The sequence below is a fragment of the Sinohyriopsis cumingii genome, chromosome 12 (assembly GCF_028554795.1).
Source record: "Sinohyriopsis cumingii isolate HCF-2022 chromosome 12, ASM2855479v2, whole genome shotgun sequence".
In the NCBI taxonomy this organism is placed as follows: Eukaryota; Metazoa; Mollusca; class Bivalvia; order Unionida; family Unionidae; genus Sinohyriopsis; species Sinohyriopsis cumingii.
Genome location: NC_142972.1, coordinates 79763516 through 79790317, shown reverse-complemented (window position 1 = coordinate 79790317; position 26802 = coordinate 79763516). Strand labels below are relative to the sequence as shown.

Here is a 26802-nt window from a genome sequence, read left to right as displayed (position 1 = left end):
TTTTATTCGAACTATTCTGAAATATAGTACGGATAATAAATGGTGCAAATTATGTGTGGTAGATGTGCACAACTGAAAGAAGAAGAAGAGGACGAGAAAAGAGGCGAGAGAAGACTAACATATCAGAGATGTAAAGCATGTGCTACGCTCTTACTAAGTGAAAAGGCTACAGTCCAGCTTAGATTGAGATACTAATCGAGTATGACACTTTAAAATGTAAATGTTCCAAAGGAGGTTACATTTAGTTCTTTGTATGAGTATCGGAAAACTTAAGTTTATATACAGTTATATCCAACCTAACCTACATGAGACTAGCAAAGTCTCCTGTAGATAACGTTGGATATAGATGTACATGAACTTCAGTTTCAATTCATGCACACAATTATTGTAACAAATCAAGTTTTGAAAAAATATAAACTTCGTTTATTACAATACATATACGTTTGTAAACTAGAAACAACACAAAAACCTACTTTATGATTGTCCAGTGATTGAAGATGCTCAAAAATCCTTTACTGCATGGATTAAGAATTACATACCAAAGATAATTGTTTCCAAAAGATATATTTTCTTTGGAAATAGCCAAATTTAGTGATCCAATTGATTTTTCACCTTGTTTGCAAAATATCTATTTTTAAAGTCTCACTGCGTTTAAAAGCCCACATGGTACAAGTTACAATAGTATACATTTATACCACGAACAAAATTGGAAACTACTTAACAAAGCTGTATAATAAGGCATACACGTTTGAAATGCATTGTATCTGTTGTATCTGAAGCAATATTTTAAAGTTTGAGTAACACCCTATTTTCGGTGATGAGCGTGAGTGTACAATAATTTTCTTCTTTGTGTCTGACAGTGTGTGTGTGTGTGTGAGAGAGAGAGAGAGAGAGAGAGAGAGAGAGGGGGGGACAAAGAGCAGCATAGAGATAGTTTTTATTGGTGTCTATTAATATAGACTGTGTAAATTAGAAGTCAAGACTTTTCCAAAGTTACTTATAACACCCAAACCACTGTGCCAGGTGGTGTTATATGGAATCTGTAAAATCTTGACATTTGAAATGTTGCAATGTCAATAAGAAATACAAAAAGAAAATGTCTGGAATGTGGCATATCAACAAAGTTTCGGGAGACTAAACACAAAAAAAATAACGGCAGCTCGTACATGATCTTTTATCTTTTTCTACTGAGTCATATATCTTAGTATGTTTTATTACCACCCAATGCACTATATCATTAAAATAAATTTAAATTTCTTTACGTTCAATAAATTGTCTCTGGTCGAGAAATTTCGCTATTTTTTACAATCAATATATTATTCTGAATGGTCTTGCTTACTTAATTTAATGACAATCACGAATCTGGGTTACGGTCCATACGTTTATTCAACTTATGTAATATATCCTTCAACCACCATCGTTGACTCTCTGCCGTTCTGCTGTTATGGGACGTTTGAAAAAGTTTATTTTAAAGTTCTTCTATGTTTGTAATGAACTTCAAAACTAACATACAATGTATCATCCATCTGTCTCATTTAAAACAATATATAAGAGTAATGCTTGCTTATTTTTGAAATTTCATTTAATTTTCGAGGTTCAATGTACAGAATGAACTAAACAAAACATGAGTGATCAAGCAATTTAATTTATTTAAAATCAAGACATTAGTATTTAATTCATTATTCAATATATATATATATATATATATATATATATATATATATATATATATATATATATATATATATATATATATATATATATATATATACTAGGCCATCTTTGGTAAGTCTCCGCCGTGGAACTGGTCTAATTCCAGTTTGGTGTTTTAATATTCTCTAAAATATGAACCAGCTCTTCACTATTACACACCACTAGTTTGAACAAACAATTTTAAAAACTGCAATTTATTTGGCCTGAAAATATGCCAAAGCTTTACCTTGAATCGGAAGATTTGTCAGACATTTTTATGCATGAAATCAGACATATGACCTAGATTCCCAATCCATAATCTGTTATCCTGGCTGTTGTATCTGCTTCACTTTCCGACACCATTAATGAGGACCCTTGGTCTGTTTATTAATTGTCCCTATACAAAACAAAGCAATACTTTTAACTCTAAATTCATCGAGGATATGTCACCGTGTATGCTAGCTTTTGTGAAATCAAATTTGAAATTCCACATCTGCAAAAATCATCACTGTCTGCTCATACCTTTAGTTAAATCAAGGGTATGGCGTAAATTATGAGAAACTTTAATTTCTTGTTTCAAGTCTTACGCACAGTGATAATCTAGTATCCAACAATACCACCGGTGACACATGGGTACATGTAACAAAGGAATGTAGCTGAGCAAAGCCAAGTCATTTTAGGATATATACAGATATAGTTCACACGAGATGTAACTCGAGTAAAATAACCTGTCTGCGTACTTTTATATTTTATTACATGCCGGAACTCGATTAGAACTCTTGAATGATATATCATACTACACTCTTGTAATAATCCTTCCTGTTTGGAAAGGTCATAATATATCATGAGAATAGTAAAAAGTAAGCTCGTGACATTTGTATGTTTGACTAATTTGTCATCATCATGATATTACAATGTTATCGACATATGTATGTATGTGTGTATGTATGTATGTATGTATCTATGTATGTATGTATGTATGTATGTATGTATGTATGACTGAATGTGTGTGTATGTATGTATGTATGTATGTATGTATGTATGTAAATGAAATAAGCCATGCTTAGAATGCGCACGATATGTCTAGACTGCACTACATGTTTCGGACTAGACCAACATTCCATTCAATTTGAAGGTTTAAACCGACAGTTCATTACTGCCGACCTATGTTATTGTAAATTGATTATGGCACACGCTTTATTTACAGATCTTATGGTTTTGACACCTCGGTCAATGGACGATTGATCTGTACACCTTGATTATTATAATGTATTTGTTTATATTTCATATGGAATCGTCTGGTTATTTTTGACTCTTCAGGATACTAGAAACATGTCTTTGCTATCAGTTATCGAAACTTTCTGAAAGCGCAACGAAAAGAACACACACATAGTGTAGTTACAAAGAACAAGGTTTTGTATGTATGTATGTATGTATGTATGTATGTATGTATGTATGTATGTATGTTATGAGGATATTATAGCGATCAAAATAATGCAATGGCGGTTATTTAAATTTTACCGTTACGTGGCCATTTTGAAATCTGACCCTGTGGCGGTTATCGAAATTGAATGTTACAAACATCCTAAGATTAACACTGGGGTGGGATGGGCTGGCGATCTTGTGGCCGGCTAGAATTTAACAGTATGTTGTCACTTTAAGGTTCTGGGAATACTTTATGTTGAAAACGTTCATAGGTTTAACCACACATCCTTAGTAACATAATGATATAAGACTCTGATCTAAAATAGCAATACCTCGTGGCTTTTACAATTCATGATCGCAGCTGTAATGCTAAATGTTCCGATCTACAGTTTGATACCTTCAAACACAGAATTATGGCAACGTTATCTCCCTGTGTATCCTGCAAATGTATACAAACTGTCCCGCTTTCAGACATACCCCATAACTGTTCAGCGGAAACATACTTAACGGGTTATAATATAAATTTAACATGGTGGAGTCAATAGAGATACCCCATCACGCATATAGGAAATGACATCATGTATTAAAGCTCTCGATCAGTATTAGATTTCTCCAAACAGTTGTGTATGTGCGCTTAAAAAGGGTTTTAAAACATTTCTGCTCTTGCACTTAATATTTTCTGAAACGACTGCAACTGCATTTTCTCGAAGATGGTGCATGCAAGCTTAAAAACTTTTCAAACCATATGCGTATGCACACTTAACAAGATTAAAGAGCATCGAAGAACAATTTAAACATGTATAATAAAAAAATGTTTAAAAATTGTTATTTAAATATAAATATGAAAATTTTGTTCTCAAAAATTAAAATATGTTTAAAAAATGCAGAAAATAAATCAAAAACATCTTACCGACAAGAAAGTCTTAAGATAAAAAAAAAAATTTAAATCGTTTTAAAATTTTCAGACAAACTTCATATAAACATATAAAAATACAAATTTAATATTTTCGATGACAATATTGAGTAATATTTCTGTTTCTATAAACACGGGTAACCCTGGAAAGTGCTGTATGTTAGCTTTGAGAAGGGCTGTTTGCTTTATGATCGCATATCCCAGGCCCGGCTTTGTAGGTTAGATTTGAGAAGGACTGTTTGCTTTATGACCGCACCTCCCAGGCCCGGCTTTGTAGGTTAGCTTTGAGAAGGGCTGTTTGCTTTATGACCGCACCTCCCAGGCCCGGCTTTGTAGGTTAGCTTTGAGAAGGGCTGTTTGCTTTATGACCGCACCTCCGAGGCCCGGCTTTGTAGGTTAGCTTTGAGAAGGGCTGTTTCCTTTATGACCGCACCTCCCAGGCCCGGCTTTGTAGGTTAGCTTTGAGAAGGGCTGTCTCCTTTATGACCGCATCTCCCAGGCCCGGTTTTGTAGGTTAGCTTTGAGAAGGGCTGTTTGCTTTATAACAGCACCTCCCATGCCCGGCTTTGTAGGTTAGCTTTGAGAAGGGCTTTTTGATTTATGACCGCACCTCCCAGGCCCGGCTTTGTAGGTTAGCTTTGAGAAGGGCTGTTTGCTTTATGACCGTACCTCCCAGGCCCGGCTTCACATCTATAACACCTTTTTACCCACCTACCCTGTTGCCAAAAATCTACAGATGTGATCAGCCTCACTATCGCAATCATCCATCCTCGAAATTAACTATAATGGTCGTGAATGTTACTGTTGTTGTTTAAGGCTCCACTATTAGATCGGCTGCCGCTACTCCCCTCATAGTTGCTGATGTGCCATCTGCTGTTGTTCTTCTTGTTATTTTAGCTGCAGCTCTCTTCTGGTCTCCCACTTCTTTTCTTATTTTCCTTTTCGTCCATTATGTCATCCATTACTAGTTGTTTTGCCTTTCATCACTAGTTTTTTTCCATCGGATAAGCTCCAGTTCCTATACCCGGTCTAGAAAGTGGCAGAGGTTATTACTGTACCAACGCCACAATTAACTGGCCACTAATGACAGAAATATCCCGCCTCATTACAGAGAGTCAACGATAAAGAAGAACTTACACGTTTCTTGTTGCTTTTCCTTTCTATTACGATTAGCCAATCGATTCAACACATTCAAATTAAAATTTCCAAAACATCTGGAAGGACCAAATCATAGAGCCTTACTTACAAAAGGAGTTGTATACAAGGAAGAAGTAAACAAAGTAGTTATTACAGTTGTCTTGTGAAACGTAACCAACGGGAATATAAAGAGTCAGTGTACAAATAACATGCTCAATGGTCTCCAAACTACTACTGCATTCACTTAGTCGCCCCATATGGTTCCCTAGAAACTTCATATTCTTGACATGATACCAGTAGCATGGATAACCCATGGGATCTCCATACAATTTAAAGACTGGTAGATGAAAGTTGTAGTCTAGTGGTTCTATAGATCTGTTCACGGATAAATTAGAATAGTGCATCCAATATCTTCATTTGGAGCTGTGAGAGCGCATTTACAATTAATTTTCACAAATTCGAGTAAAATGCAAACGAAAATACATCCTAGAGCTTTCACCTACTGTTTTTCAAAGTATTAAATGGCTGATTCTGGGAAATTTATGACATAAACAAAACTCGAAATGGGTATAAATACATCAATCCCACAACTTCTGAATTCAGCATTGCACCGTATCTTAGCTTTAAATTGCCTGCAGATTCACTTTGGTACATTTATTGTCATTTCATGAAAAGATATGATTGTAATGATTACGAAAACTGTATATGTTCAAGCAAGAATCATTGTGTGAAAACTCACTAGTAATGAAGACAAACGTAACCTTTAGTGGAGAAAACCTTGGTCACACTTAGTCCATTGTTTTCTATGTACAAAGAATTGTGTTCACTAGAGATGTACGCGAACAGACTTTACACTCGAATAAAGTCTGAGACTGGAAAAGGTTTGGATACAATGCACAATGCACCATGCTAAAGTTGTGAAAGAATCGTTACAGGACTACCCAATAGCACATCACCGAACGAGAAACATCAGACAGCGGATCGCGTTGTGATTCCACGAAGGAATAAACATTCCGAAACTCTGAGTCACGGCTTCATCCTCCATTCTGAATATGATTTACAAACAAAGAACAATTCATCACGTTTGTCAGTTTTTGATCTAATGTTTTTCAGATCATCATATGATGCTGCAAAGAGTGACAGTTTGCTTAATTAGTTCCATTTTGTTTATAGAAGGTATTCTTTGCAAAGACTACAGCATTGTGCCTGAGTCAAGTCAAATGTGTCTCACAATCTTGATAATATATTAGGAGAAAAATGAAAAATGTTTTATGTACACAAAATAGACACTATCGCAATGCTAATATTATTTACGATACCCAATATGTATTTCCACAAAGCAAAACTTGTTAGTCTCATTGCTCCATGTGTGATCTTCTTTCAATGTCCTAAAGAAAAATCTTCTGTTCAATTGGTGGTTATGGAAACGCCAAAGCTGAACGATTCCTATGGTGATTTCACACGAGTAGTAGCATCATAATAGAGATATAAGACAAAGCTTACCTATCACGGTTCCCATCCACTATACCCTTCTAATATACCATTACGTTTTCCTCACTGGAGATTTTTGGAAACGTGTGCATCTATCATTGCAACCTGCGTGAACTTTGATACGGGGATCGAGAAGACGCTTATTTATCAACCCCCCTCCCCCCCACACACACACACACACTGCCGCCACCTCGCAGGTGCTTGCAAGCAAAGATTGCGAATTGAGGGTAAAACAAGAGCCAAAAAGAACTCTCTTCTAAATCTATTTCTTCATAGATTTAATTTAGAAATCCTTCTCTCATCTTTTCCCAAATTGTTTTTCTACAAACCATTTTATGGTTATGTATGGTAATGCTGTTTAAGCAATGCAAACAATAGGAACTTCTTTTTAGTGGCCCTAAAATAATTCTTAAAATTTCTGATACTTTGTTCCATCCGTCGATGACATTTATCATCATCATCGAATCCAAGCATCTACAATCGAATAGTTCTAGTATGGGCTGTAGAACTTTCTTGTCGATTACCAGATAGTTTATATCTGGGACATATTTGAGAGCGTTACATATTTGATCCAATCGGGTCCAGTTGATTCCATATCACTTTTGGACCTCTTTTGCAGAAACAGAACCATAGTTTTGTACTTCCGCAAAAGTTTGCGGTGGAGGGTCCACTTGTCTACTTGGCATTTTATGTGATTTTTAACGCTTCATAAGAACATTACTCCGTTTTGGCGGACGTTCTACCGGATGACCTTATCTGTGCTCGGAGTCCTCGGACGTTTTCTATTTCGCCAAGCACCATGTCGAACTCGGCCGTGGTAGTCGTTTATCTTCGACGGCCACCGAGTATAGCTTGGCAATTGTGCTGAGACTGTTTTGTGTCTCGTCAAGAATTTGGGAATAAATGCATATTGGTTTATGAAAGCGTATCGAAATCATTTTTCCAGAGCTGCTAGCAGCAAGTTGCTATCAAAATAGCTCCTACAACAAATCCTGCTGTCGAGCCTATGAGAATTACTAAAATAGCAACACCGAGGTCAACAGCTGTTGCTGAGACCTTCCACAAACGCATCGTGGCAGTGTGCAACAGGTACGTGAACTTCTAACCATATATTTCTCTTCACCAATACAGTGTTTCCCTTTACGCACATTTGTGCGTTAAGGACGCACGCTGGAAAAAATTGACGCACACATTTTGTTTCCGTGCGTTTTTTTTTTTTTTTGACACAAAGGACTTTCATAATGTGATGAGGATTTATTTAATACCCAATGCATTGGACGAGGGATGGCATCGTACATACTTCGAGCATAGGCATTGACTGGTTCCCCGCTTCGTTTGTTCCTTGCCTTGAGCTCCTCTATTCGTATAGCAGAGTGCAACGCAGGGAACATTCGAAACAATGAACCAGACTAGCATAAGCAATATTATGACAGAGTAGCTTCCCCTAATCTCGCGAGCTCTCACGCGATTTCCATCGAGCTCAGCAAGCTGTCATCTAGATGTTTAATCTCAATGCTTGTTGCACTAGAAAGTGATCTCCAGATTAAAACGACGTTCACTAAAAATCATTAGCGAAGAAAGTGAAAGAAGCAGAACAAAAGAGTAACTGTGGATCTAACTTTAATGAAAAATGGAGAAAATAATACCCGTCACTTGAATACGGTATTCATACATTATGTATACCGGTGTGACTTATGATCGCGTGATTGCGAAGACTGCAAAAGTGAATAATCGTTTCGTGACAGGGTTTAAGAATTTTAAAAAATCTGCCCTCGTTCGCCACAAGATATCTGGAGAACATATTATGACCCAAGACTTTCTTTCACAACAAAGAAATCAGTAAACTTGCATAGACAAATGCGTTATTTGAATTACAAAGTCAGCGGGTCATTCCAGATTTTGTTGGTTTTTAACTTTGCTGCAATAAAAGATAGATTTTAAAATTCAAGTGTAACTTTTTAGAAAGAACATGAATCATTATCCTCCTTGATATTTGGATAAATATGCTCTAGGACGAAGTACAATGAAACCAATGATAGTACACATTTTATGAAAGGCAGTAATTTGACTGCCATTTTGGTTTTTTGTATTGGCTTGTATGTACTGTGTTGGCTATAATATTGCTTCATAATGATTATAAGGAGGCTGTTAAAAGTACGACTTTAAAACAAAAATGAACTAATAAAATTATTCTTGGAATGGACAATGCATTTGTTTGTTAATTGTGCATGTTGGTTTGTTTGTATGTTTAGAGAGAGACAGTATGTTGTGCAAGTTGCAATATTCTATTTCAAGCTGAAAAAGTACAAGTCATATAAAAATTTGTCAGTATATTTTTGACCCTCGCATTTTTTATTTGACCCCCAGTTCTGACACCAAGGTTTTCTTTTTTTTACCCTCAATTTTACACCCCTGGGGGATACACTGCTAATACAACTGTCATGCGAATGTAGGAAATATATACCGGGTAATATTTATGTCTCCAAACAATGTGCGTTTTGGGGCGTGCAACAACGTCGACTTAGAATTATGACATTTAAATTCCTCTTTCTTTTGCAAATGATTGTTCTCGCTTTCGGATGAAAACTATTCCTCGAACAAGCTCGTCATTCATTAATATCAGCTGCGTTATTATCTTTCTTGCCGCATCAATGCTTTCTCGACATACCTTTAGGAGCATGTGAACGAAATCAATTTATTGATTGTGCACTAGCTGCATGCCTCTTCATCGCCTTTTTTGTTAGTTTTGTATTGGGCTTTGTCTGTGGACTGTTTTTTTACTTTATTGGAATCCCATCGTGGAAGCAAAGACATAATCAATCCAAGAAATCTATTTCAACTTGGTTTCAAGATTAAGTTTATTGAGTTGGATAACAATTCTGGTATCGGAGATCTGTGTATAAGCTATTTGATTCATTTCGTTGCACTTGATGAGAAATGTGAATGATTCTCTACAGTAATTGATGTGTGGTCAAAGTAAACAATATAACTCTTCTTTGAAATTTGTTTCTAGCCAATGCAAACGCACTTGTGCATTTTTTTGCAACTGAAGGCATACAGTGCTAGAATCAATATGCAGAGAGGACGAGACTAAGTTAAAAATAGCAGGAATAAAGTGAGCAAATCTAGTATTTATCGTTGTCACAGGGTTTAAAATAAAGTCACAAAAATTCAACTGAGATTGGTTGGATCTGACAAGAACATCAGCCACAAGCGTTCCTAAGGTTGTCGTCGCAAAAGACCTCAAGCACAACATGTACATGGTTTGTCGTGATCTACATCGTGAATAACCAAAATATTTGAGATTTTATTCGCTCGAAGAAACATCGCAATGGTGTGTATCGTTGCACCGAGGTACGTTTGTCCCCACTGCATATCAATCAGTGGAATTTTCCTGATGGAATCATCACGGGTGCATACGGGCATTACGAGATCCAAAAACAAACTTTTGGCGGTAATTTCGTAATTGTGTCAACAACTTTTAATTGTTCTCGACAAAAATCATATTCGGTGACTTCACCACTCATTAAAAGGACGGACGTTTGTTCCCTGGTGTCAGACTTTAGAAATGTGGCTGCCCCAGGATATCAATTCGGTTCTAGATCATAAACACACGGACTAACCATAATGGGTCAGTAACACGACGTCTCCAACCTTCTACACCTCCGCTACGGAGTACGCAGATACTGAATCAGATTGTTCTCCACCAAACCTGACGTATACGGACTCATAGTGTCTCGTGAGACTGCTTGGTGGTTTCGGGTTTTAAAAAAATTCTGCTGAATGGCAGCAGATGGCGTTATACCTGTTGGTTGTGTAATTTCGTTGCTCAGTGCTGATATAACTGAGCGAAGTCAAAACCGATTGTAAATCAATAGTTCCTGGGCGTACTGATGCCAAAATTATCGTTCTGCATATGTTCAGTTACATCGTTCTACAATGGCATTATTGCGATGAACACCGACATGTCCACACAAAACTGCACATGGTACTTTGACAACAACGCAATGTCCGCTCTCAGAAATTATTTGACCGGGTCCACCTGCAAAGGTTTCAGCCATGTAGGTGGCCCACGTGCTTAGATGCTTTTCAATGCATCTGCGACACTGATGAATCATTGCACGCAAGCAATTCGGTTTCCTCGTATCTGCTAGCAACATTCATGGCGGTTGTACATAATTGTATGTACGTTGTTGTCCGTGACCATAGCACGCTTACACTATATGTACCTAATATTGTGGAGAAACAATATACCAGGTTATTCTTTTCTCTGGACAGGTAGATAAATCTGACACAACTCTTGTTCGTCCTGCCCCGCTATTTCGATATTGGTGGTTAACGTTCCAACATCTGCTTCGCCGTGCCATTAACCACGGTGACTTATGTCTACGCGGTTAGATTAGAGTCTATAGTTGTTATATTAGCACACACAAGCCTTTATTGGACCGTTGGCGATCACGGGAAGAGAGAGCTTAGCCTCCAAGATAAATATTTGCATTCATGCCTCCTTTGACAATCTGGCAATTGTTTTGTCCTACAGCCAATCCCGCAATCACATTCAAGTCATGGATGAGATCTACTACGGCGTTTTGTTCGACACGGATATAGTTTGATGTTTAATCGGTGAGATCATGCTAATAACATGCTGTATCGACGAGGTTTACAAGGTCGTATCCAGGCTTTGATCGGTTATTAGAATCCAGTCGTATATCTAGCCGTGTTATAGGCCCGCAATAGCTTCATCCAGGGATATGCGTTTCAGGATATATACTCCATATTACCCCAGGTTGTTTTGTAATATGGTTTGATATCATCGCGAAGGTTTTTTGGACCCTGCGCGAGAAACCAATTCGTGTCCACCACTGATGGACCTGAAAGCGAGACGGCTTTCCCGTCCGATTATAAAGATAAACTTCTTTGCTCCACACAGGGAAACAGTTCCCGATAGTGCAGTTCTACTGTTACCCGTTAGAACTCGAGTTGGATTAGCGGTACGATGTTTCACGCGGCATCGCATGCAATATAAAATCATTATGATATCATGAAATAAAATTTAATTTGGTATTCAACATTGGATCATTGGTGCGAAAGAGAAGAGAATTATTCTTCATAGTTGTATGTGAGCCTGCGAAGCTAAACGACATATTTCAGAACTTGATTTGCGCGTTAATTGTTTGCCTATCCAGATACTGGACAATTCAACTGATGTTGAATCCGATTAAGCGATGATTAAAATGGGATCCGCTGTACGTGATTGGTTCTTGTATGAACGTGTTATGATGTATTCAGGAATTTCACGGAAACGCTTGCGTCGCAAGTATCCGATGAACCATCGTCTGCCATTCAGCTGTTTTCCACAATTGACGAATCCCCTAACGCTGATGAGTTTGACCCGGGAAAAAGTAATCGTGTCGTCTACGACTATTTAATATTTGACCGCCAATACAATCAGAGAGATTGTTTTCTCGAGGCTGCCAATTAAAAAAGTCAAAGATGTGATCTACATGACCAACAATCGGCCCATGTGCTCAAAGTAATCCGGAACATCTCTAACATCTTGATGATATTTCGTGGGATTGACGCCATTGGTCTTACAAACACTTATTTGATTTGATGTGCCGTTGAGGAATAGCAAGATAAGCTTCGGAATCTATTCTCAGAGGTCACACTGGACTTCACTGGTAGATCGAGGATTGGTCCAAGTATTGACCGGATTTTGGTCCAATATTTTCGAATGGGACAAGCAACATGTTTATGAGCACAATAAATATACATATGGTTGAGTAACCTGAAAGCGACGTAATGGCACAGGTTACTAACTGAACAATAAAGCTGCCCGCATTTCTATGAAACTTCTTTGCAATTACATAAATGTTCGCAAACGCATCAAAGATATGTTTCAGTCACAATAGCTGTTGAGGAAACTGTTGCTCGACTGATCAAGCCCATGCGCGAAACTGCAGACGAGTGAAAAAGATGATGGGAATAGAAACAGAACCTTGCCAAATTGACAAAATGGCTTAACGCACCAAGGATATGATGAAAGCCACGAGGAAAACCGCGACGACCATTGAGCGCATGCTAGCGCAAATACAAATAGACCTAGATGAAATACCCAGAACCAAAGGAGCACCAAAGCCTGTGCTAATGAAACTTGTACATTCTAAGGCCAAAATAGCCCTTGTAAATGACAAAAGGGAATTTATAGAAAACCTGTCAATAGGAATGAAGGTGTAACCCAAAAAACATGGTTCTCATTAATGAGCTCTCCAAGCTCTCGTAAACAGAATCTGTCTGGTACTTTAATTGAAGGATCTTTGCCGAAAGAAAAACAAGCAGAATGCTCTTCCGAGATTTATTCCACTGATTGTAAGCAAACAATTTTTACCTGCAAATCTACCAGAACTTTACCTTGAATCGGGATATTTGTCAGCCACTTTGATGCATGAAATTAGAAAAGTGACCCAGATTCCCACCCTGTTATCCAGGTTGCTGTTTCTCTTTTTCTTGCCGAGATCATCGACGTGTACCCTCGGTTCAATGATCAGATGTTAATACTTGACGTCAAGTTAGTTAAAATAAACACAGTTATCAGCACATCAAACCAGATGGCATTTACCAGCATTCTAATTTGTTCAATATATAATGTTACTGTAGGACATCGAAACGAATAGTTCATATGCATAGCATGACGACCATGAACCTCTAACTTGGTGTTAGATCCAAATTGTTGTTCCAGTATATGCCCAAACCGTCCCCGTCTGCTTATACCTTTAGTAAAATCAAGGGTATTGCGTAAAGAATGAAATACTTTAATTTCTTGCTTACAGTTTTACATACTGTGATACATAAATGAAAGTGCTTAGAATAGTAACTTAACATCCCAAAGTTCCACCAGTGACTATTGGTGTACATAATGATTGCAGTCCTGTGGGAACGCGTGAGAACTGCATTTCGTTACTTTTTTTACTCTTGTGCTTGCCATTGTTTTCCCATCTGAGTAACAGCATTCTGTCTCTTCTGTCTTGCTTTCCCTCACTTCTTTCCTTAGGACTACACCACCTATGTACATTTCATAAAGTTATATATATATATATATATATATATATATATATATATATATATATATATATATATATATATATATATATATATATATATATATATATATATATATATATATATATATATATAGATATATATATATATAGACATATATATATGTATGTATGTACATATATATATATCTTTATATATCTATATAGATATATACATATATGTATATATATATATATATATATATATATATATATATATATATATATATATATATATATATATATATCTATATATATATATATATATATATATATATATATATATATATATATATATATATATATATATATATATATATATATATATATGTTATATATATCTATCTATCTATCTATCTATCTATATATATATATATATATATATATATATATATATATATATATATATATATATATATATATATATATATATATATATATATATACATACATACATACATACTGGTATGCTGGTATACTTCAAACGAGTTATGACTCCGGAACTCCATTCGACCACTTGAAACAGACGTTCATACTTGTCATACTAGACGCCTGTAATAACCCTTCCTGTTTGGAGGGAGAAAAATCAACACAGCTTGAACAAATTAGAAGGTAAGTGCATGAGATTTTGTGCTTGACTACGTTAATATGATAGATTTTATGTAAAACAATATTCTTCTTGTCCACACTAAATCCTCTAAACTAGTTAGACGACATAGCGTGTTCTTGGGAACCCAGGTCACAATAATGCTATCGATTTACAGATGTAAATGACACAAATGATGCATAGAATGTGGCCAAGATGTCCGCCATGTACTACATGACTTGGACTCGACTATTAGGAATATTTCATTTAATGTTAAAAGTTAAACTGGCAATTCATTACTCTCGAACTATTACGCTGTTAGAAAACAGTAAATATTATTGTAAACAAACGATGGCACAACCTTTTGTTAGGAATTCTGGTTAACTTATGATTATTATGCCTCGCTCAATGGATGATTGATGTGTACACCGCAGCAAACATAGTGTACTTGTTTACATTCCAAATAGAATGGTCGTGCTATTTTTAACTCTGCAGTGTACTACATACATGTATTGACCATTATGTATCGACAATTTCTGAACACGCTCGAACACACACACACACACACACGGTCACACATACATACATGGTATAATCACACACACACACACACACACACACACACACACACGGTCACACATACATACATGGTATAATTCAAAGAATAAGGTGCACTCTGTAAGCAGCATAGAGGGTGAACCGACCTCATTTTATAAGCGTAATTTTGGTAAACTAAGGCTTATACAAAAAACGAACAAATACGCTGATAATGTGAAACCGATGCTTCAAACTTTCTGATAGTCTCCCTGGGGATTAGGTTTCTGTTACTTTTTTTTCGAGTCGTTGTTTTCGAAAAACATTTCGTAAGTTTTACTACGTTGGCACCTTATCGAGGTCGCACCCTCTCTGCTGCTATCCAAAAATTTTATCAAGACCTATACGATAACGCGGTCGTTAGTCATGTAATTTTATTGTTATAAATCCATGCGGGGTTGACTGAGCCTGACTAAATACATTTCTAAACTTAATTATGTCCAAATCGATACTGCACGAAGTCTGATGAATATTTCGCAGAGTATGTGTATCAACACCATTTAACACAGCAAGAATATTGCAGTTATCTCCGATCACTTTAGGCATTTGTGTGTATCGTTGAGTAACATAAATCACATCTGTTTTTATGCCTTCCTCGAGAAAATATTCGAACTGGATTTGACTGTTTTCCAATCATCACATCATCGTATACAACTAAATTATTAATAAACCCATCGAGGTCATCTACGGATGGCGATTCACCGATATCAGTAACAAATTCAATAACATCACCGTTTTCATCCAACAATTTTGCGTTTTCATTAAAGTCTTTCAGTACATCATAGCATTGCTGGTCATCTACAAACGGAGCTACTAAATACAACTTATCCCATTTCAACCATCTCATTATCAAATTAGTAACAGTTGTGTCTTACCAAACCGGGATGGGCCAATTATAATCATTCGGACAGAATTTGGTAATGCTGGATGATGCTTGACTGGCTCCTGCTTTCGTGTCGCTGATAAATCAATTACATCCATGTTGTAGAAATATAATAAATAACATGGATTTATATTGTGTAAAATGCAGGACGCGTGCTCCCACAAGTGGACTAACAACTATCAGAACAAAAAATAACAGATCATCAGTTACAGGCAAGTGTGAAAAATGTGGTACAAAGAAATTTAAATGTATTTCTAATCCAAACAATATTTTTAAAAATGAGGAGGTGATGTTGCCGCTCAGTTAGCAAAGCTACCAGGAACACCATGGGCTAAATACCCAGGAGAAAAAACACCTTCACGGGTATAACTATTGCGGTCCTGGTACTCGACTTGATATCCGACTTGACAGCCAAGATCAACCAAAACCCGGTGAGTATCCAGTAAATGCTATCGATAAAGCGTGTCACGCTCATGATGTAGCTTATAAAAGTAAAAACCTACAAGTTAGACATATTGCCGATGCAAAAATTAATTTATGCGTTAAATTCCATAAAAAAATAAATCTTTCAAAGAATGATTAGCTAATTGGTTGGTGAGATCTGCGATGAAAGGTAAACTAGCATTAGGAGCTGGTAATTAATCAACCGATTATTATTATAATGGAGTCGATTTATTATAGTCAAAGAGGATATTGGAAGAGTAGAGCAGCGATTAGTAAATTCGCCGAAGCAGCAGGTATCGAACGTTCTACTGCTGAAAAATGGTTAGCACGACAGGCAATATGGCAAATTTATTTACCACCGCCTAAAACAATTCAGTACGCACATTTTGATGTTAGCGTTCGTAATGAAGTTCATCAGGCTGATATTTTATTTTTACCAGACGATATTATCAAAATTGGAACACGTCGTGTAACATATAAACACGCTTAACTGTCGTCGGTGATGCAAGTAGATATAAAGAAGCAGAGTCGTTATCAACAAAGACAGCAACTGAAGTAGCTTTTGCTTTTGAACGAATTTATCGACGTGGTGGTCTACGATGGCCAGAGCTGCTACAAGCTGACCCTGGCAAAGAATTTCAAGGTGTAGTATCATCGTTGATGAAGCAATATAACGACAAAATACGACGAGGACATACTGCAATTCATCGTGATCAGGCAATTGTTGAACGATTTAATCGAACACTTGCTGAGCGTTTATTTGGATATTAATACGCGAAGGAAATATTTGAAGACAAAAGATCTCGCGAGTGGGTTGCAAGATTACCAAGTGTGATAGTGGCAGTAAATAATGAAATTACTCGAACAACTGCCATGAAACCTAATAGCGCAATCACAAAAAAACACCACAACAACGACGTGATTTTTAAAAACAACCAGTATTAGGTAATGTGACTGTCAGGTATTTATATGAACCCGGTGAACTTGAAGGTGGTAAAAAAAAGAGCAACTGATCCTGTCTGGAGTATTACGACACATACAATTTCAGCGTGGCAAGATCCACGGGTAGACCCGCAATCTACAGACTAGATTCAACTGCTCCTCAACGTGGATTTACACGTGAACAATTACAAGTACTTCCTGAAGACACACAATTACCACCGCGATCACTTAACTTGCACCTCTACGCCGATTACACTCAAGACAGGTTATCATCACATTTTCGCGTGTATGACCAAGACTACTATATTTTCTGTCTACGGTAAATTGTCTTGGATCATTATTTGAATATCGCCACAATATTATACAATTACAACTTGCACAATGATTATTCTGCTTCTGTTTTAGCGCTATGAGAAAGTCAACATCGAGATCAAAGTCGCGTTTTTTTTTTGTCACTTTGTTTATAACTAGATATTTTTTCCTTACTATATCACTGTCATCGAGGACATCATTGATGGTTTCTGTAGTGTCTATGATAATTTTCCGGAGTTGAGATATTCTTCAGACTCGAGACACTGAGAGATAAACTGAGTTTGACAACTCGACGCGATCATCGACAATCCAAACTCGAGTATCAGAGATGGTTAACGCTTGAGATGAATTAATTGTCATTGTGTATCCCAGTGTCCACAGGCATTTATCCGCGCTCAGCGCATCCTCAACAACACTGACATCAACTGCGACAACATCATTTAATACGAGATTCCGTTTCTCAGTCTGTTCTGGTATATCAACGTCGATATTCTATCGTCGTGTATCAGCTGCCTATATCACAATGGTACACGTAGATCTGAAAATTTTTCTTTATGCACTTGAAATAACCGCTGTTGAAGTGTATCACGAACTATCTTTCTACTTGCCACTATTAAATCATTTGGTCTCCACATTTGCAGAAAATCGTTCATAGAAGTTTCTGAAATTATTTTACGCATTATTTCACATTTAATTTTATTCGGTTGTAGTCTGATTAATTTCTTAAGCTCTCATAATTCTACATCAAGAGATCTATGATCATCAGTTAACTCCTCGTAATAATCCACAAAATTCTTTAGCCATCCGTGCGGAGATAACCCTACAAACGGTGGTGGTTGACCATGATCGCCGCACATTATCACAGCTGTATTTTTCAATAACAGCCAATCGATAAACATTTTTAATGTATCTAGCGACACTGTACGTATCTCATCCCAAATGATGATTCTTGGAATATATTTCTCTCCTATTCGATCAGGAGTCCATGCGTCTCCCTACCATCGACAAAAACTATGATAAGTACATGATTGCATTCCTCGTGCTCTCATTTCTCTGGCGAGTTTGTGTGTAGGTGTTAAAACAACCATATCATCTGAATTCTGTCAAAATAATTCAATAACTCGCGTTGTTTTACCAGAGCCACCCGATCCGTTTAGATAGACCGTCTCGTGTATGGATACTGGATCATATACAGATGCCGCAGACGATAATTCTGATATCTGATTATTTTTATTATAAATACCTTTAATCGCAACATCTGCAGATTCAGAATAATTATATAACATTTCTTGTTTTATTCTCCATTTACCCCACGATGCATCAGTACTTGTAAATTGAGTCAGTAATTCTGAATATTTTTTTTCGATATAGAATGAATCCGTTGCAACTCTGGTGGTAAGGAATCTATTTATCGTCATAATAAATTTATAGAAACATAAGCGAGCATTGAGGATCTTAAATAAGTAAACTGAGGTGACTCACCATCAATATAACCAACATTTGTACCTAATTGTGCTCTGTTAGACAAGTAAGCGTTTTCTCGACTTACAAATATATCTCTCTTGGTTGCATTGGCGATTATAAAATCATATTCAACATCGTCCATAATTAATCGTTTATGATCATATGCCCCGCCTTGAGTAAATTTACGGATTATTCTTCTACCGAGATCTTTTGCGGTTTTATCATCATCAGGTGGTGGCAACCCAACTTCGGTCTGAGGACGGTACGATATAATTGCTTCATTTACAATCAGTGATATTAATATTTTACAATCAAGCATATATCGTAATAAAACTATTGGTGTTCAAAGTTTTTCTGAAAAATGCCTATCAAACCAAACATAACAAATCGGATGAAGACCTTCAGCAAACTCAAATGATACAATACGAGCGAATCCAGTTAGATCAAAATCAGGTAGGGGTCCATTTATCGATACTCTTTGTCATCTCGTGTGTGGGGTGTCCAAAACTTTTAAAATATCCAGAACACTCTCCGTAACCAAGAAAGCTTCCCGGATAACACGCGACCATATAAACCGAGATAACGTCGCTGTAATTATACTTAGTATTCCACAATCCACCGTGTCCGTATTCACAGCAGCTAAGCTGCACGTCTTCAAGAAATTCAAATCGTGTTGGCTTACACGAATTTTCTCTCTTGCACAGTGAGCAGCGACTGACGGAACGGTGAAACATTTAGCAATTGTTCAGTATTCTCTGTTGAAAACTTCTGCGCAAGATTTTTCATTTCTTCGTGGAGAGATTCTTTACGATATATTTCGCCCTTAGGTCGTACAAATTGATCATATTTTTCATCATCGGAACTCTTAAATAGCCATACTGATACAGGATCGTTTTTACTTATTTCGTCAATAAAATCAAACATATTTCCCCTCCCAGAGTTTTCTTGGTGGGGGGTAAAATCTTACAGTCCGATCTCATGGAAATATTGTTACTGCACTAGCCCACGCGTGAGCATTATGATCAACGATACTGATTGGAGTTCTCTCTTTTGTAATGTTTCGAATCGTAAATCTCTCCTGTTATCGTTGCTACTTTTATTGGGAATTTTAATGGTTTTTTTTCTAACTTAGCGACATCATTTATTGTAGCTCCGATATCCTTAACTAATTCAGCACATTTGTTTATTTTTTCACGTCGTATATCCGTTAACCCATTTCCACGGATCGCGTTTGTAAAATGTTCGATTTCTCGTTCTGCTACACAATTAGCTTTGAAAATCTCATTGGCACAAGATCATTAATGTTAGGGTTATCATTTAGCGAATAAATTCCATAAAGAACCGCGGTTATAGGATACATTCTCCCGATTGCTCGAAATTCAAACACACCTTCCCACCATATCACCACGTGGTGGGTGCCCCTTTTGCACTCTCCCAGGGTTGATTTCGGGGGAGGGTATGCAAAAATCTGTTGAGCGTAGAAAATGGCTCCTGTGTATGTTGTGCTGTCCTTAGATACGATTTATGTATTGTGCCGTCCTTAATTAAATTTGAATATACCACATGTATTATGCCGTCCTTAATTAAAATTGTATATACTACATGTACTGTGCCGTCCTTATAATTAAAATTGTATATACTACATGTACTGTGCCGTCCTTAATTAAAATTGTATATACTACATGTACTGTGCCGTCCTTAATTAAAATTGTATATACTACATGTACTGTGCCGTCCTTAATTAAAATTGTATATACTACATGTACTGTGCCGTCCTTATAATTAAGGTTTACTGCAAATATATCTTTCTGAGCCGGCTGGACTGTCATATGGCAATCTGGGGATTTCCCATGGAGATTGTACCATCCTTAGAATTAAGATTTATGTACTGTGCCGTCCTTATAATTAAGGTTTACTGTAAATATATCTTCCTCAGCTTGCAATCTAGTTTTAGTCCTCCACTAAACACGCCCTCCTGAGCCTGCTAGAGTGTTGTTTGACAATCTAGTGGCTCACATGAGGGGTTGTGCCGTCCTTAGAATTAAGATTTAGAAGTAAGATTTATGCACTGTGCCGTCCTCCACCAAACACGCCCTCCTGAGCCTGCTAGACTGTTGTTTGACAATCTAGGGTCCCACATGGTGAAATGGTGTGTCGTGCGCCCCCGAACCTGCTAGACTGTCATATGGCAATCTAGGAAATCTAATGGGATTGTGTCGTCCTTAGTGTATAAAAAACAACACCCTTCTGGATTTGCTAGAATGTCATATGGCAATTTAGAGATTCACATAAGAGTGTAAAATATTTTTTCTTTTAAACGTATATTTAGTATATAATGAATTACGAAAATATCAATGATATTATTTCTGCTATTAAAAAATTAGAAAAGACGGCATAAATATATCGAAGAACTAAATTCTGAAAAAATATTTCTGATTTTGAAATATTACCAGACCGTAAATATGAAGGTGGATACACGGTGCCATCGGAATACAAGTTGGTAAAACGAATTCAAACGGGGATGTTTCAATCGTTCGCTACATTAAAAGAAAATAAAGTGAGAGAATCTATCTCTCTCTCTCTCTGTCTCTCGCAATAGAAAAATTAGATTATAACTGTCTCGTGAATATGAGGCAAAAAAGACTCGCACAAGACAATTAAGAAAAATTATATCAGAAATGAAAGTTAGAGTCATTCGTGGAAATGAAAGTGAAGGTATGTCAGATTTTAGTCTTTTTTTCACATTCAGTCCATTTGTCTGTTAAAAGAATATCCATTCAATGATTTTATCAAGGACGGCGATTATTTATTATTTTACTGTTTTTAATGTGTATCACGCTTCAATGGCATTTTAAAAGTATGTGCTGTTCCTTTTGTCCTTGATAAGGGGAGACAACACTCTAAGATTAAAAATCCACGAAAATCGTAGATTTTTAGGATTTTACATATAAATTCAGACTTAGAGTGTCTCCACGAAGGTCAATCAAATTATTGCTCTGGTCAGTTAGTTTGAAATGTATTCTTGATAATAGCGGATTATGACATCATAGATAGACCGGATTCATCGGTTCTTGCACAATGAGAGATCCAGGTGGGACTTGCAGTGTAAAAATATACAGAATGTATCCTTGCTGTGCTTGATTTGATATGTCGGTGTTTGTCTGATAACTTCACATCAATTGCATCACAAATAAGATTTACTGCGATCGTTGAGGTTATATTTACAATTCCAGGAAAAATATGACGGCCTTGTCCATATGGGTCATTATTATGCCTGAGAACAGTTGGTGGTGTATATATTGTTCACCATGACTAAAGTATTTTGGTAAACCTTTCGTTAATAAGATTGCTGAGTGTTTTTTTTAGTTCGTCGGTTGCAAATGCTGGTATTACAAATGTTGGTAATTGTTGTTCGGTTATTTTATAATAATCAAGAAACGCCTTTCGAGAACCAAAGCAATCCTCTTTCATTTCTAATATTTCATCACGAATTCGCCGATTAATAAACTTAATATCGTCGCTAATATGATTTAAATTTCGTATTGTTTCACTGATTTGTTGTCTTAATTCATCATAATAATATTGTGTAATAGTAACAAATAAATTACTTAAATTGCCAAATACGCGTGTAAGTTCAGGTTTAATTTATTCTGAAAGTTTATTAATATCCTCATCGTTTACAATCATATTTCTGCCCGGGCCACCTGGTCTCTTAAATAAGAGAAGACTAAATGTAGATGCTGTCATCAGAAAGACCAGAAAGCAATGCTCCCGTTTCCCAAAAATCTTTTCTGTACCTTTGCTCCGCTATAAATTTCATTTCATTAGTGGTAAAATCATACTTTTTTGGTTCTGGTGGTCCTTGATACTCTGGAGCAACTTCAAACCACCCTAAATACTTCTGATCGATGACTGATATATATCAACGACGTAATCCGGTGAATTTATTTTAATAGCGGACGATAGCGTTGGTTCGTGTACTGTTATCGCTATCTTGGATTCTTTCCCCGTGATATATTTTATTCTACGTTGAAATTCATCATTGATTTGTTCGATTTGATAACTTCCCGTGGGTATTCCAGCAACTACCAAGTCAGGTGATTCATCATCTTTATTTTTATTTGCAAATATCAGCGAATTATTTGATTGTAGTCCACCAAACGATCTTGATCGGATATTTGGCCAACTGTAGTATACTCGCTATTGCGCAAGGGCGATTTCTTTTATTGGAATCGCGGGTGGAAAATTAATACCGGACTCAGGGTTAGTGGAGTTTACTGTTATCATCGTGGTTTTCAGTGGGGTTATATTTGCGGCTATCTGCTGAAGTAGTTCTGTCATTATTTAAATTTCCATTTTCCAAATCGATGACTTCATTGTACATCTTAAGCATCACATCAAATTCGGAATCTGATATTGTTAAGCTTTGATGATAGCATCGAAGACAATTTAGAGTACGCATTCGATGCCGTGTGTAATTTTACAACATAATCATGCAATTTTGTGCTCGTGCACGTGGATATCTTTTTCGCGATAATATTAAAAACCCCAGCGATGGTCGCGGATGATGAAACATATTGTCACTGCTACTGCTGCTGTCACTGGTGTTAGCGCTGATAATACCACACCGGTATCAGCAGTGAGCGCGGATATCGATTACACAATAACATCAATGAGAATTGCTCGTCTTCGGTATTTATTTACTTTCGTTGTATACTTGTCAATGATGGTTTTCAACAATATTTGATAATCACGTACTTGATCATATCTAAATTTTTGAACGCCGATTGAAATGCCCTTTATATTTTACACAGTAACGAATTGAGATGCTTCAGCAACAAATTCCAGACACCACCAGTAAGATGTTGCAGTTAATTTCTTATCAGCTGCTTCCAGTATAAATGTTTCTTCATCTCCACTATTTAACACAATAGACACAACCCCAGAAAACTTATCGGTTGAATGCCGCCAGGGATATATAGGGTACATACTAAATTTTGCAGCGCTGAACACAGACAACCTGTATACACCAGTGACTTCTGCGGTATGTTTGATAGTATTATTTTGCTGTGACCATGTCGAGAATCCCGATGACACTGTATATACTATATTGGTGATCTGCTTGTGAGGAATTTTAATCAGATTAATTTTGTTAACGATATCAGTAATTCCACTTAAGACATCTTCTAGTGTTTTTTTAATCGTTTTAATATTCGTCTTGATATCAGAGAGTTTCACGTCAGCAGTCAACGGAGTACCAAAGAATTCCTCTGCGGTTTCATTAATGTTTCTAAAATTTATACGAAGATTCGTGAACATATTTACATGAACGTTGTACTCGGCTCGCAGTGTGGATAATTTACCATCTACGTTGTCCACGTATTTATTTTGTTGCCGCATCTTCGTCGGATGTTGGATCTCTTAGCACGACTATTTTATTTCCGTTCATGCTGAGTTCACCTGTCATTGTGTCACCGGTATTCTTCAAACGGTTAGCAACGCTCTTGCAATTTCATCTCTGATTGTTATAAACGATATATTTGAGTCTCTGATTCTACCACCGTCAGTAAATACTGGAATGTTATCCGTGGTAGCACCGAGAACTCTACGAACTATTTCCTTCCATTTGATATTACTCGTTTTTACAACTCCGTATTTATCCTGAAAAACAACAACTTCATCTCGGTCAACTCCAGAGAGGTTCATAATATCAGCGAGTTCGTCTTTAGTCGCGTAATTTGACAGATCTATTTCGTCGAATTTTTTTATATTCTTAATAGTATCGCCGCGGGATCTTCCGTAAATATCTACAATTATTTTCTTCGTCGTTTTTCCAAATGGTGATCTAAATCAATGATTTCTCAAACTGTTGACTTGTATAATTAGATACGACTTTGCGAGGTGGCAACGATGATTTTGATACAGCATGGAGTACAGGAATTGCTTCACGCCCACATATTGGTGGATCAGTTAATGTTTGTGTTGGTAGTGTTGAGTACCAGGTTTTTACTTGAAGTGGTGTGACATAGAGTATAAATTCCTGCGGTGGAGCTAACCCATACGAATCGAAATAAACAATTCCACGGGGATCAATTGCGTATGCTACCCAATGAGTTCCAGGTCCAGTGCTGTTATCGAGATTAATAATACTGGTTTCAATATTGTTTGGTCGTTGTGGTAATTGATCTCGCATAAAAACACCTCTAAAGTTTTTAATTTTAGTTGCTTAGAAACATCAAGTAAATCAAAATTTGACATGGGCGTAAAACCACTGGTTTTCAACGAAGTGTTCCTGGAAGTCTCAGACCTTTTCTCGATGAGTTCCTGGAAGTCTTAAGCCCTGTCCCGCTGCTTTTCTTAATGCCATTTCAGCAGCGGTTCCAACAGCACATAACGCGGCCGCCTTTGCAACGGCTGGAGCTGTAGCGGATATCAATGCTGGTATTGCCGCGAGAAGTGGAAATATGCCACCTGTCTTAGCAGTGTCTTTGATGGCACCGGCGGAACGTTCAATTCGTATTCCAGTTCGGGATAGTTTGGCTTTATTAAATTGTTTAAATTGACGGCCTATCAAGGATAGTTTATTTTGACCGCCTGTAATCTGACTGTTTTTAGCGTTATTGCAGTTCCTGTTTTTTTACTGACGCGGATTGTAGCTTTTTAATCTGACCAGGAGTCAGACTGACACTAACATGATGATATGACATTTTATGATAATACTCGTATTTGTAAATAACATGGATTAAGGTAAGACATTAAGATTTTCCACAGGTGCATCAACGACTCGCATTTTTCCACCACTACCTTCAAGTAGCATTGCTTTATCGCTAAGTATGACAGCGATAGCTCTGTAATTAACACCACCACCTGTTTTCACGCTGGCTCTGAAGTGTATATCAACGACAGATTGTCTGCATAAGTCAAGATGCTCCAGCGAAAAGTAATAGATCGGATATCGACTTTTAAAATCAAACTGTGAGACTTGTAAACCGGTATCTACATTTTGATCGTGCCCCATAAACGTCATTATCCGATGGTACACACGTACTATACGATTCTGTTCATAGTTTAGTAGTATGTTTTCTGTCGGTTCTTGTTGTCCATTTATTCGTAAAGAAACCTCGGTAACACCAAGTCCGTCAAATATCATATGACTACGTTCTTGTGATTTTAATCGATTATAATTCTGAAAAGTAACAAATATATGTCGTGGTGCAGAAACACTTTGCTGTGGTGATATATGCCGCGTAAATACCCCGTTGATATCAGTTTGATGCTATCCGTGGTTGTTGTTAACCATGACAGTAGTGATTTACCACCTGTGCCCATAAGAGATAATAGTCGCTCTTCTGCGATCGTTGGGGTCATTACCGGCATCCACAGCGAAAGTTTTGTCAGTATTACTTTACCAGCATCACCAGCAAATCTCTAGATAGTGTCGTCTTCAGTAGCCTTTCTCACAAGAGCAACTGTGTGTTTAGCTCCAAAGATACCTTTTCTAACATTTCTAAAAAAAATCCAAAGATATGTGACAGTGGAATTGCAAACGAAAAAGCTCTACGGCCTCCCTCCAACATTGCTCAGCGTGTTACTAATCCTAGGTTGAAATTTGGATTAACACTATGAACCATAGCTTCTACATCAGCGTCATCGGCAACGGCAGTGTGTTTTTATGGTCGTCTTATATTATACTGACCGCTTTCAGGGGTGTTAGTAGTGTCTTTTGCAAACATCATTGTGGGACCGGCTGATTTTGTAAAGTCATCAGAGTATCTTGCGAAATAAACCTATTTTAGTTGTGGCAACGTCAACGTCCTTCTGA

The 26802-nt window shown here is 36.9% G+C and overlaps 1 protein-coding gene across 1 annotated transcript in view; it reads left to right on the top strand.

Moving 5' to 3' along the window:
* The first annotated feature begins 14210 nt into the window (after positions 1–14210).
* The window catches only part of LOC149786813 (uncharacterized), a 59415-nt gene continuing 46823 nt past the window's right edge, over positions 14211–26802 (top strand). Inside the window, exon 1 of the mRNA XM_089975982.1 lies at positions 14211–14367. The gene's annotated coding sequence lies outside the window, so the exon portion shown is untranslated. The remainder of the gene's footprint in view (positions 14368–26802) is intronic.